This window comes from Chiloscyllium punctatum, chromosome 14, assembly GCF_047496795.1.
Source record: "Chiloscyllium punctatum isolate Juve2018m chromosome 14, sChiPun1.3, whole genome shotgun sequence".
Taxonomy (NCBI): domain Eukaryota; kingdom Metazoa; phylum Chordata; class Chondrichthyes; order Orectolobiformes; family Hemiscylliidae; genus Chiloscyllium; species Chiloscyllium punctatum.
Genome location: NC_092752.1, coordinates 77869133 through 77884120, shown reverse-complemented (window position 1 = coordinate 77884120; position 14988 = coordinate 77869133). Strand labels below are relative to the sequence as shown.

The following is a 14988-nucleotide window of genomic DNA, read 5'->3' as shown; positions in this document are numbered from 1 at the left end:
GGCGGGGGGGGGACACACGCACACGGCGAGGGGGGGGACACACGCACACGGCGAGGGGGGGACACACGCACACGGCGAGGGGGGGGACACACGCACACGGCGAGGGGGGGGACACACGCACACGGCGAGGGGGGGGACACACGCACACGGCGAGGGGGGGGACACACGCACACGGCGAGGGGGGGGACACACGCACACGGCGAGGGGGGGACACACGCACACGGCGAGGAGGGGGACACACGCACACGGCGAGGGGGGGGACACACGCACACGGCGAGGGGGGGGAAACACGCACACGGCGAGGGGGGGAAACACGCACACGGCGAGGGGGGGGAAACACGCACACGGCGAGGGGGGGGATACACGCACACGGCGAGGGGGGGGACACACGCACACGGCGAGGGGGGGACACACGCACACGGCGAGGGGGGACACACGCACACGGCGAGGGGGGAACACACGCACACGGCGAGGCGGGGGACACACGCACACGGCGAGGGGGGGGACACACGCACACGGCGAGGGGGGGGACACACGCACACGGCGAGGGGAGGGACACACGCACACGGCGAGGGGGGGGACACACGCACACGGCGAGGGGGGGACACACGCACACGGCAAGTGGGGACACACGCACACGGCAAGGGGGGACACACGGACACGGCAAGGGGTGGGACACACGGACACGGCAAGGGGGGGACACACGGACACGGCAAGGGGGGACACACGGACACGGCAAGGGGGGGGACACACGGACACGGCAAGGGGGGGGACACAGACACGGCAAGGGGGGGGACACAGACACGGCAAGGGGGGGACACAGACACGGCAAGGGGGGGACACACGGACATGGCAAGGGGGGGACACACGGAAACGGCAAGGGAGGGACACACGGACACGGCAAGGGGGGGACACACGGACACGGCAAGGGGGGGACACACGGACACGGCAAGGGGTGGACACACGGACACGGCAAGGGGGGGACACACGGACACGGCAAGGGGGGGACACACGGACACGGCAAGGGGGGGACACACGGACACGGCAAGGGGGGGACACACGGACACGGCAAGGGGGGGACACGGATTCACACACACAAGGGATGGATACACGGACACACAAAGCAAGGGAGGCACACACACACACCTACACACAGAAACGCAGAGCAAGGGAGGGACATGCACACAAGCACACACACACAAGGGACGGACACACACGCAAAGCCAGGGAGGGACACGCTGAGACACACAGCGAGGGAGCGACATGCACAGACATAGCGAGGGAGGGACACACAGCGAAGGAGGGACAAGCACACACACCGTGAGGGAGGGACACACACAGTGAGGGACAGGGACACACACACACGCAAAGTGAAGGAGGGACACGCAAACACACACAGTGAGGGGAATACACGCAGATACACAGTGAGGGAGGGACAAACACACTGCGAGGGACAGGGACACACACACACACACAAAGCGGAGGAGGGACACATACGCACACACACACACACACACAATCACAGAGCAAGGGAGAAACGCGCACACACAGCAAGGGAGGGACAAACAAACATGTCGAGGAAGAGGGCATGTGCACAGAAAGTGAGAGGGCGCACACACATGCAAAGCGAAGGAACGACATGCACAAATACACACACACAGCGAGCGAGGGACATGCACAAATACATATACACACGTGCAAAGCGAGGGAGGGACATGCATACACACACACGGGATGGACACCCACATGCAAAGCGAGGGAGGGGCACGCACACATACACAGAGAAAGGGAGGGATTTCACATGCGTGCACACACACAGACACACAAGGGATGGAAACACACACGCAAAGCGAGGGAGGGACACGCACAGATACACACACACAAATACAGAGCAAGGGAGGGACACGTGCACACACAACGAACGTGGGACACACACAGTGAGAGAGTGACACACACACACAGCGAAGGAGGGGACGCACACACAGATACACACAGCGAGGGAGGGACACACACACGGACACACACAGCGAGGGATGGACACACACACACGGACACACACAGCGAGGGAGCGACACACACACGGACAAACACAGCGAGGGAGGGACATACACATGGACACATAGCGAGGGAGGGACACACACAGCGAGAGAGGGACACACACAGCGAGAGAGGGACACACATAGCGAGAGAGGGACACACACACAGCGAGGGGAGGCACATACACACACAGAGCGAGGGAGGGACACACACACACAGAGCAGGGGAGTGGCACACACAGACACAGCGAGGGAAGGACACACACACAGAGCAAGAGTGACGCGCACACAGTGAGAGGGACACACACACACACACACACACAGTGAGGGAGGGACACACAGACACCCAGTGACTGAGTGAAATGCATACACACACACAGATCGAGGGGAGGACACCCTCACTCACAGCAAGAGGGGCGCGCACACACACACACACACACACACACACACACACACACACACACACACACACACACACACAGCGAGGGTGGGACACGCACACACACATAGCGATGTTGAGACACACAGATACAGCGAGGGTGGGACATGTGCTCAGAAAGCGAGGGGGGATACACACACAAAGTGAGGCAGGGTGACACGCAGATATACGCACACACAAACACACACACACAGTGAGGGAGGGACATGCTCACACACAGAGAGAGGGAGGGACGTTTCGTCCCCTGTCTAGGTGACTTCCTCAGGGAGCCTCCTGTGAAGCACTTCGATGATCTTTCCTCTGACACTTAGTGATTTGTATCTGCTGCTTCCGGTTGTCAGTTCCAGCTGTCCGCTGCAGTGGTTGGTATATTGGGTCCAGGTCGATGTGCTTATTGATTGAATCTGTGGATGAGTGCCATGCTTCGAGGAATTCCCTGGCTGTTCTCTGTTTGGCTTGTCCTATAATAGTACTGTTGTCCCAGTCGAACTCACGTTGCTCGTCATCTGTGTGTGTGGCTACTAAGGATACTTAGTAGTTTCGTGGCTAGTTGGTGTTCATGGATGCTGATCGTTAGCTGTCTTCCTGTTTGTCCTATGTAGTGTTTTGTGCAGTCCTTGCATGGGGTTTTGTACACTACATTGGTTTTGCTCATGCTGGGTATCGGGTCCTTCGTCCTGATGAGTTGTTGTCTGAGAGTGGCTGTTGGTTTGTGTGCTGTTATGAGTCCTGGTGTGCGCAGTAATCTGACTGTCAGTTCCGAAATGTTCTTGATATATGGTAGTGTGGCTAGTCCTTTGGGTCGTGGTATGTTTTCATTCCATTGTCTTTCCCTGAGGCATCTGTGGATGAAGTTGCGTGGAGTTTGACCCCACCCCACAGCTCACCAATAGGATAAACAACACACTGAGGAAACTACAAAAAAAAGGACAGATAACCAGGTTTGACCTACACAGAATGAAAACTGAAAGCAACAACACCCCCAGATTCTATGGACTACCCAAAGTGCACAAACCAGACATCCCACCCAGACCCATAGTATCACTACCAGGGACACCATCACAAAAACTGGATAAAGAACTACAGCAGAAACTGAAACACCTGATCAACGGATCCAGATACTCTGTACAGTCAACGCAGGAATTCTTGGACATCATCAGAAATATACACATAGACAAGGAAGAAACTACGGTCTCATTCGATGTAACGGCACTGTTCACCTCTATCGACAAAACCCTAGCCAGAGAAACAATAGCCAACCTGCTGGACATACAGAACAGACAACAGGACGGTGAACCTATCAACAAAGACGGCATACTCAAACTACTGGACCTGGGCCTCACAACACACTTCACATTCAACAACCAAATATATGAACAAATCAACGGCACCCCCATGGGCTCACCCATCTCTGGACTCATAGCAGAAGCGGTAATGCAATGATTATAACAAACAGTCTTACTGCAAATTCAACCCAAACTCTGAGTCAGATATGTGGATGATACCTTTGTAATCATTAAAAACACAGAAATAGAGAACACACACCGGATCATCAACGCCACACTCACAGGAATCCGATTCACTAGAGAGAAAGAAAAGGACAACCAACTCCCATTCCTAGACGTGATGGTACAGAGAATACCTAACGGAGAATTCACCACAAAGGTATACAGGAAAGCCACACACACAGACCAAGTCCTGAACTACGAAAGCAACCACCCCAACACACACAAAAGAAGTTGCATCAAGACACTGTTCAAAAGGGCCGCCACACACTGCAGTACACCAGAACTGCAAAAAGAGGAAGAAGAACACCGATACAATGTATTCGCCAAAAACGGATACCCCCACAATTTCATTCGGGATTGTCTGTATGGATTTGCTAGACGACTGTCCTCTGATATTGATGAGGGCAGTGCAGATGATGTGGTTTATATGGAGTTCATTAAGGTCTTTGACAAGGTCCACATGGAAGGCTGGTCCCAAAGGGAAGATCCCGTGGGATCCAAGGCAAGTTGGTAAATTAACTCCACTATTGGTGGAGGGTTGGTTTTGTGATTGAAAGCCTTTGTCCAGCGAATGTACCACAGGAATCTGTGCAGGAGCCATTGCTGTTCATTATGGACATTAATCACTCGGATGTGAAAGCAGAAGGCAACATTAGTAGGTTTGCAGATAACATGAAAGGTGAGGGTGTTGTCCACAGTGAGGGGGATGGACTCAGGCTGCAGTCTGATATCGATCAGATGATAAACTGAGCAGAGTAATGGCAGATGGAGTTTACTTCTGGTCACTGTGAGGTAATGCACTGTGGGAAGTCTAATAAATGAATGATATCCATCATGAATGGGAGGTCCTCCTGGAGAACTGAGGAATACAGGGACCTTGGTGGGCAAGTCCCTGGATGTCTGAAGGTGTCAGCACAGGTAGACAGGGCGGGGAATACACCTGAACTGGGAGCAGGAGGGAGACCCACATCCTGGTGGGGAACGTTGCTGGAGCTGCTCGAGAGGATTTAAACTGGTCTGGCAGGGCTGTGTGACCCCAAAGGGTCGTAAGGTCAGAAAGAAAGTTGAGGCTGGTACAAATGTTCAAGAGAGGAATATAAGTAAACAAGGCAGGCAAGAACATAGCAGACAATGAGGGAAAACTGGTGGATTAAACTGCAATTATTTCAATACAAAGGGCCAGACAGATAAGGCAGATGAACCCGGAGCATGGATGGGAACATGGGATTGGGATCCCATAGATATTACAGAAACACAGCTGAGGGAGCAACAGGAGCAGCAGCTCAATGTTCCGGAGACAAATACTACAGGAAGGATAGAACAGGAGGCAAAACAGGAGGAGAGCTGGTGGGTTTGATTGGGGGAAACATCCCAGCAGTACCTAGAGGGAGTATTCATGTAGGATCGCCCAGTTAAACAATATTAGTGGAACTGAGAAATAAAAATTGGTCATCAGTTTTCTACGGTCGGACTACAGCGATAGGCAATGGGAGATGGAGGAGCAAATATGTCAGGAGATTTCAGATATCTCTTAGAATAATAGGGTTGTAATGATAGGGGATCTTAACCGTTCCAAACCTGGACTGGGATTGCTACTAAGTTAAGCATTTGGATGGAAGGAATTTGTTAAGTGTGTTCCGAAAACTCCCAGTCATTATGTAAGTGGCCCAACTGGAGAATGGGGCTAAACCTGACCTCCCCTTGGGAAACAAGGTCGGGAACGGGACTGAGGTGTTAGTGGGGGAGCACTTTGGAAAGTTACCACAATTGTATTAGTTTGAAAATAGCGATGGAAAAGGACAGGCCTGGTCCACAAGTTAAAGTTATTCAATGGAGCAAGAGAGTATTAGACAGGAATTTTTAAATTAGATCTGGGGAGGCTATTTGCAGATAAAGGAAAGTCTGGCAAGTAGGAATATTTTAAAACCGAGATAAAAGGAGCGTTCAGCGCCAGCGTGTTCCTGTTAGTGTGGAGCTCAATGCTGACTGAGTTAGGAAACACTGGCTGAATTTCGAGGCTGTGGTCAAGAAAAAAAGGATCACATGTCAGATATAACTGGCTGACTCAAGGGAATCCCTTCAGGAGCATCGGGGCTGTAGAAATACACTTAGGATGGAAATCAGGAATGTAAAAAGGGGACATGAGATACCTTTGGCAGAGAACGTTAAGGAGACTCCAAAGAGACTCTACAAGTGTATTAAGAGCAAAAGAAGAGCTCGGGACAATCCCGGTCTCCTTAATGATCAATGAAGGCAACGATGTGTGAAACTACAAGATCTGAAACAAATATTTCACTTTGGAAATTACTGTGGATAAAGACTGGGGCACTCAGGGAATTAAACAGTGTTTGGCCTGACCACTATTGGAATACTGTGTGCAATTCTAGTCTCAATGCCATCGGAAGGATGTTGTGGAACATGAGAGGGTTCAGAAGAAATGACCAAAGATGTTGCCAGGGTTGGAGGGTTTGTGCTTCAGGGAAAAGCCTGAATAGGCTGGGGCTGTTTTCAGTTGAACATGGGAGGCTGAGGAGTTAACCGATAAAAGGGGTTTAAAATCATGATGGTCATTGACAGGGTCAATAGACAAGGCCATTTCCCCAGGCGAGGGAAACTTTTCAAAGGCATCTAAAGGACAACTGGCTCCCGCAGAGTGGATGGAATAAGCTGCCAGAGCAAATAGTGGAGGCTGACAGAAATACATTTAAAAGGCATGTGGATGGGTGTATGAATAGCAAAGGGTTCAGAGGGATATTGGCAAAATTGTGGCAAATGTGACTAGAAACGTCATGCAGGAGTTGGTCCGAAGGGCCTGTTTCTGTGCTGTACGTCTCTATGACTCAATGTCTTGAAATGAGTCCACATTATAGAAAAGGAGGTGCTGACGGTTTTAAAACACAAAGGTAGATAAATCCCCAGGACCTGATCAAATAGATCTCAGGACATTGTGGGAAGCTGGTGAAGAAATTGTAGGGCCTCCAACAGAGATATTTGTCCCATAGAGAGCTGCATGTGATAGGCTGTTAGATTGGAGGGTGGCATTGTGGACAGTGAAGAAGGTTTTCTGAGATTACAAAGGGATCCTGATGAAATGTGTGAATGGCTGAAAAACTGTTGATGGAGTTCAATCTGAATAAATGCGAGGTCATGCATTTTGTACAACAAACATGGGCAGGACTTATACAATTAATGGTAGGACCTTCGGTAGTGTTGTAGAACAGAGGGACCTCAGGGTTCAGCTACATAATTCTTTGAAGTTTGCAACATGGAGAGACAGGATAGTTTTAAAAAAGGTGCTTGCCTCACTTGCTTTCATTGCTCAGTCCTTTGGATATAGGAGTTGGGAAGTCGCATTGAGATTATACAGGCCATTGGTGAGTCCTCTTCTGGAATACTGTGTCCAGATCTGGTCGCCCAGTTATAGGAAGGATATTATTCAGCTGGAAAGGGTTGGGAGGAGGTTTACTGGGATGTGGCTGGGTACGAAAGGCTTCAGTATAAAGAAAGGCTGAATAGGTTGGTATTTTTCACTGAAATCTGAATGTTGACAGATGACCTCATAGAAATTTATAAAATCATGAGGGGGATAGATAGAGTTAATGGGAGTTGACTTTTCCCATGGACAGGGGAGTTTCAAGACAAGGCACTACATTTTTAAGTTTAGAGGAGAGACATTTAAAAAAAAAGACACGAGAGGCACATTGTTACACAGAGGGTGGGCTGTGTGTGAAGTGAACTTCCCAAGGAAGGGGTGAACATGGGGACAATTACAATGTTCAAAAGACATTTGGATTAATACAGGAAGAGGAAAGGTTTTAAGGGATATGATCCAGGAACAGGTAGGTGGGATGAGATCCGTTTTAGAGTATGGTTAGGTTTAAAAAAAACAGTGCGGTCTGACTCTCTGACTATGATTATAATGTTGTGTCATTAATTAAGAAAGGCTGGAAGAGAAAGCTAGGGAACTACAGACTGATGAGCGAGACATCAGGGTGGGTCAGTTGGTGGGGGTCATTCTGAGAGGTAGGCCGTCCATGCATTTGGAAAGATAAGGCCTGATTACGGACAGCCAGCATGGCTTTGTGCGTGGGAAAACATGTCTCACAAACTGGACTGGAGTTTGCTCAAGATGTGACCAAAAAGATAGACGAAGGCAGAGCAACAGACGTTGTTTCTGGCTTCCGCAAACCCTGTTCAGGGTGTAGCATGATACATTGGTTAGTAAGGGTAGATCACAAGGGATCAGGGAGAGCTAGCCAACTGGATACAAAATGGGATGACAGTGGGAGACAGCGGATGGTGGGAGAGGGTTAAGTTCAGACTGGGGCCTCTGACCAGCAGTGTGTTATAAGGATTGGTGCTGGGACCACTGTTGTGCACCATTTACATAAACAATCTGAGTGAAAATATAGGAGTCCCTGTTAGTATGTTTGTGGATACCAAGATTAGTGGAAGAGTGGGCAGGGAATATAGTTATCGAAGGGGATGTTAATCAACTGGGCCAGTGGGCCACGGAATGAAAGATGGAATTTAATTCAGGTGTTGGATTTAGTTCAGACAAACCAGGGAGGACTAACACAGTTAATGGTCGGACCCTGGGCAGTGTTGTAGAAAAGGGAGAGACCAAGGAGTGCAGTTACATTGTTCCTTGGACTGGCATCACAGGGTGACAGGGTGTTGAATGCGGCAATTGGCACACTTGCCTTCATTGGTCAGAGCATTGAGTACATGAGTTGGAGATATTGGTAACACTGTCGTCTATATTTCTCCTGGGCAGGGGAGGCCACGGGGTGACCTTATAAAGGTTTATGAAACCAAGTAGGGTCTATGTAAGGGGAATTGCCAAGGGTAGGTGAGTCCATAGCAGGGGGCATAAACGTGAGGTGTGAGAGCAAGGATTTAAAGAGGGAGCTGGGGGGCAACATTATCCACAGAGGATGGTGCATAGATGGAACGGACTGCCAGAGGGAATGGTGAAAACAAGTACAATTACAACATGGAAAAGACCCTCGGGCTGGTACATGGAGAGGAGAAGATTTGAAGGGATATGAGCCAAACACAGGCAAACGCGACTTATTCCATTTAGGGAACCTTGGCCGAATGGTCATGCCGCAAAAAAACAGACCCTATGTCTCCAGTTATTGGAGGAGGAGACTATCGAGACAAGGCATGTTGTAGAGACTGAAGCAAGTTACAACGATACGATGGTCATCTGGACTGGAGGTTTCACATATGTGAAATAATTGGTGAGAGGGAAGGAGATGACAGAGATAGGAACTGTTATAGGAGTTAGAATGATTGAAGAAACTGGTTCTCAATACAAGCCAAAGATACAGTGTTGGAGAAGGAATAGGGAACAGAAAGATCCCAGGCAGCATTACCACACTCTCGGGGGAGGCCTGCTTTCCCCTCAGTTGTTCTGATGCTCCCTAAGAAAGCACAGGCCTGGACTGATAACTGGGAACTCCTGATGCTGTCTCATTACAACATAACTTGCAGCAAGGCGTGGTGATTGAGCCTGGGTTGTGTCTGTACTGTGCTCCCCCTCCAGCACTTTCTCTATGTCATGTCTTGTTAGCTGATGTTTGGGTCCCCCTTATTACTTTCTGCTCTGTGCACAGGAATGATCTTACCTGGCAGCAGGATTTATTGAAGACTCCCGAACTCCCTGACTTTGTCTTTCTGGCTGACCAACCATCGTCCCAACCAGCAGTTGGCAAGTCTATTGAGTCAGGAACTCCATGAGTACCTGGAGAAGACACAGAAATAGGCAGAATGGAAAATTATACTAATGCTTTGAGGGTTACACATATAGAATGGCACTGAGCCCCAGAGAGATCTGGAAAATCCCAGTCTCCATTCCTGACCTGTGCTGCCTCATCTCTCTGGAGTGACGAATTCTGTTGGCTCATGGTCTGGAGTAGCTTCAAAAGTGAGAAACGCTGACAGAGGCAGCAATTAGACCCACACAGTGAGGGATACCACATGGAGAGGTACTGAGTCACATCAGTACTGAGGTACTGAGTGCTGGGTCAAACAATTGTGCAGGAAGAAAGGGTTTTGATTCATGTTGCACTGGGATATACAAACTGTGAGCAGGTGAAGTGATGGCCTAGTGGCATTATATGTGACAATTTATGCAGAAACTCAGCAAGTGTTCTCTGGACACAAATTCAAATCCCACCATTGCAAATGATTGAATGGGAAGTAAATGCTTCAAAAACGATGTAATTAAAAACCTGTAAGTGAGTATTAAACAATTGCTGATGTTAAGAAAAATCCATCGGGTGCATTCCTGTCTTTAGTGAAGTAATCTAAGATGGGACTGGGTTATCACAGGTAGGGAAACACAGCTGAGGGAGGGACAGGACAGGCAGCTCAATGTTCCAGGGGACAGATGCTGCAGGAAGGACAGAAGGGGAGCTGAGAGAGGAGGAGAGCTGCTGGTTCTGATTGGGTGAAACATCCCAGCAGGACTGAGAGAGGATATTCCTGCAGGATCGCCCAGTGAAGCTGTGTTCATGGAATTAATCAATAACAATGGGTCTTCCCTTTCCTCTGATTGTTCGACAGACCCCGAGAGCCCCGCCCTCCTGCAACTTGACCTTCTCAAGATGGCGGCCCTCAGGCCCACGCTCCCTCTTCCCTCAAACAAATGGCGGCCGTGAGTCTGGGCCCCTTCCGTGATCAGCGACCGCCACCTTCTTACCCAGGCCTGGAGGGTCTTTTTCAGATTTTTTTTAACCTTTATCCGGGACTTGTGAATTCTCTCCGCTCTTTTCTCCCAGCGAGGCTCCCACACACTGGCTCTAAGCGCCGCTTTCTGAAGCCAATCGCAGCCGCTTCCGGAGAAAGCAGCTCCATGTCTCTGTCTCTCTCTCTCTGTCCTGACCAATGTCACACTACGCATGCTCTGCATAGAAACCAAACCGCGCGTGCGCCAAAGGTTATCAGTGAGTTCATAGAGAATATCCATATCTGCACAGACTGATGGGTAAAATATTAGTCATTAACAATTGCTTTTTCGAGTTACAGTCATAGAGATGTCTAGCACGCAAATAGATTGTCCTGTCCAAATCAACAATAACGGCCAGGTATGTAAATTACAAATCGGTCTGGGAGTTTGAAAATAAGTTTCTTACTCGAGTTATGCAAATCGATTTGAAATATGGACGTTATCAGATTTACATTTCAACTACAGGATTTCTTAAAATCTCACATTGATTTATGAGAGAGATTTAATGCTCCACTATGTAGTGAGAATGATCAATCCCGCAAAATAGTTTGCTCTCTGACCAATCTTGAAGCGTTCACTCCCCGAGAAGACTTTGGCCACTCTCCTCACTCACTCTGGTTGGAGGACCGGCCGCTACTCGCTCCTCCTGTTCCTCCCCTTCCTCCCAATTGCAGAGTTGATTCAGGCGAGACTTCGCAGGCAAGGGACAAGGGAAGTTCGAGTCGATGTTTTGTGACGCGGTGAAAATTTCCCGAATCTTGGACCGAGAGGCCTGGGTTCAATTCACAGCTTGTGCAGGTGTGTGTAACAACAAATGTTAGCAGGTTATTTAGGAAAAACAAAGAAAGTCAGGAACAGAGAGAAAATAATAGAAATTGCACGCAATGCGGTGGGGCTGTCAATGTTCAGATGATTTGACTCTTTACCAAGCGTTTCAGGGTCCCAGTACAGACTGTTGCACTCCTCTTAGTGCACAGCCAGATACCACGATTGTGGGGCAAAATGTTGTGGTGGGATATAGAGGTGCTTTTCTGGAAGGCGCTCGGTTTTTGTGGTGAAAACAGTTGAGAAGGAGTGGGGTTTTGTATGGAGCTACCTGTCCCCCTCCTGTTGCAGCATCTTATTATTGCCCTGACTCTACCTCGGACATGGAGAAAGTGAGGACTGCAGATGCTGGAGATCAGAGCTGAAAAATGTGTTGCTGGAAAAGCACAGCAGGTCAGGCAGCATTCGCTACCTCGTACATGTTTGGTTGAGATCAGTGACACTTCGTAAGTTCACAATACAAGATCCATCACTCTGTTTAAGACAGTAAAAATCTCTTGTAGCACAATAGCCAGAGAACAACACAGCGCAGAACAGGCCCTTCAGTCCTTGAAGTTGCGCTGACCTGTGAACTATTCTCAGCTCGTCCCCCTACACTATCCTGAAATCACCCATGTGCTTATCTAAAGGACTGTTTAAATCTTCCTAACGTGGCTGAGTTAACGACATTAGTAGGTAGTGTATTCCACGCCCTAACCAGTCTCTGAGTAAAGAACCTGCCTCTGACATCTGTCTTAAATCTATCACCCCTCAATTTGTAGTTATGCCCCCTCATACACACTGATGTCATCATCCTAGGAAAAAGACTTTCACTGTCTACCCTATTTAAGCCTCTGATCATCTTGTATGTCTCTATTAAATCCTCTCTTCGCCGACTTCTTGCCAATGAGAACACGTTCAAATTGCTCAACCTTTCCTCATAAGACCTTCCCTCCAGACCACAAAACATCCTGGTAAATCTCCTCTGCACCTCTTCCAATGCTTCCACATCCTTCCCGAAATATGGGCACCTGAACTGCACACAATATTCCAAATATAGCCGCACCAGTGTTTTGTATAGTCGCAGCATGATATTGTGGTTCCAGAACTCAATCCATTTACGAATGAAACCGAACACACTGTATGCCACCTTAACAGTACTGTACACCTGGGTGGCAACTTTCAGGCATCTATGTACGTGGACTCCAACATCCCTCTGCAGATCTACATTACCAAGAATGTTTCCATTGACCCAGTACTGTGCCTTCCTGTTATTCTTCACAAAGTGCTTCACCTCACATTTAGCTGCATTGAACTCCATTTGCCACCCTTCAGCCCAATTCTGCAGTTTATCCAAGTCCCTTTGCAACCTGTAATATTTTTCCACATTGTCCACTACTCCACTGACTTTCGTGTCATCTGCAAATTTACCAATCCATCCACCTATGCCTGCATCTAAGACTTTTAGAAAAAATTACAAACAGCAGTGGTCCCAAAACAGACCCTTGTGGCACACCACTAATAACTGCGCTGGAGGCTGATTATTTTCCATCATCCACCACTCACTGCCTTCTTTCAGAAAGCCAGTTTCTAATCCAAACTGCTAAATCACATTCAATTCCATGTCGCTGAATTTTATCTAACAGCCTACCATTTGGAACCTTATCAAAGGCTTTACTGAAGTCCATGTATACCACGTCAACTGCCCTACCCTCATCTATATGCTTGGTCACCATCTCAAAAATACTCAATGAAGTTTGTGAGACACGACCTGCCATTAATGAAACCATATTGACGATCTGAAATCATATTGTTGTTTGCCAGATGATTACAAATAGTGTCTCTTATAATCCTTTCCAAAACCTTTTCTACAACAGAAGTAAGGCTCACTGGTATATAATGACCTGGGTCATCTCGATTGTCCTCCTTGATCAAGGGCATAACATTTGCAATCATCCAGTCCCCTGGTACTGAACCTGTAGGCAATGATGACTCAATATCAAAGCCGAAGTATTTGCTATCTTCTCCCTAGCTTCCCAGAAAATCCACGGATGATTCCCATCCAGCTCAGGGAAATTGTCTACTTTCAGTCCTTCTAGAATTGATAACACCTGTTCGTAACTAACCTCGATCATTTCTCGTCTAACATCTTCTAACTCATTATTGTCTGCAATATTCTCATTTTCCTGAGTGAAAACCAATGAGAAATGTTTGTTTAGCACCTCTCCAATTTCCACAGTGTCCACACTCAGCTTCCCACTTCTGTCGTTGATTGGCCCTATTCCTACCCTATCATTTATTCCTCACATACCTATAGAAAGCTTTAGGGTTCTCCTTTATTCTACTTGCTAAAGACTGCTCGTGTCCTCTCTTTGCTCTTCTTAACTCTCTTGAAATCCTTCCTAGCTGATCTGTAAGTCTCCATCGCCTCATCTGTACCATTTGCCTCATCAACACATAAGCCTCCTACTTCTTCTTAACAAGAGATGCAATTTCTGTGGTAAACCACTGTTCCCTTACCTTCTCACTTCCTCCCTGCCTGACAGGGACATACCTATCAAGGACACGCAATATCTGTTCCTTAAACCAGCTCCACATTTCCATTGTCTGAATCCACTGCATTTTGCTACCCCATCCTTTGCATCCTAATTCTTGCTGAATTGCATTATAATTGCCACTGCCCCATTGATAAGTCTTCACCTGTGGCATGTACCTATCCCTTTTCATTGCGAAACTAAACATAACTGAATTATGATCACTCTCTCCAAAGTGCTCACCTGCAACTAAATCAAACACATAGTCCGGCTCATGACCAAGCGCCAGATCCAATGTGGCCTCCCCTCTTGTCGGCCCTTCGACATACTGTGTCAGGAAACCCTCCTGTACACGTTGGACAAAAACTGATCCATCCGATATACTAGAGTTATAGCATTTTCAGTCAATGTTTGGGAAGTTAAAGTCCCCCATAATGACCACCATGTTACTTTCACTCCTACCCAGAGTAATTTTGCTAATCCTCTCTTTCCCCCTCCCTGGAAATCTGCAGCAGCCTATAAAAAAAATCCAAGCAATGTGACCTCCCCTCTCCTGTTTCTAACCTCAGCGCACACTACTTCAGTAGAGAAGTCCTCATCAAAAGTTCCCGCAGCCACCGTTATACTATTCTTGACTAATATGACATCTATGGGCCCATTGCGGTGCTTCATACTCCATGAAGCAGCCATACTCTCTATGACAGACAGACTCAGTCCAGAACCTCCTCTGTCCTTAAGACCTTATGCACTGCATGCACTCCTCGTTTTCCCCTTTGCACGTTCCCTTTCCAACCCACCCCACCTGCATCACTCCACGATTGGAGCTGCCAAGGACAGAAATCTGTGGAATGCCCTCCCTAACCTTCTCTATCCTCCGTTAAGATGTATTTTAAAATCATTCTCTTGAATCAATGTTTTCATCATCCATGAA

General features: G+C 48.3%; 1 long non-coding RNA gene across 1 annotated transcript in view; it reads right to left on the bottom strand.

The window, feature by feature from the left end:
* Positions 1–9730, bottom strand: part of LOC140485497 (uncharacterized) — a 30942-nt gene extending 21212 nt beyond the window's left edge. Inside the window, exon 1 of the long non-coding RNA XR_011962360.1 lies at positions 9617–9730. This is a non-coding gene — a long non-coding RNA (uncharacterized lncRNA). The remainder of the gene's footprint in view (positions 1–9616) is intronic.
* Between the last annotated feature and the right edge of the window lie 5258 nt (positions 9731–14988).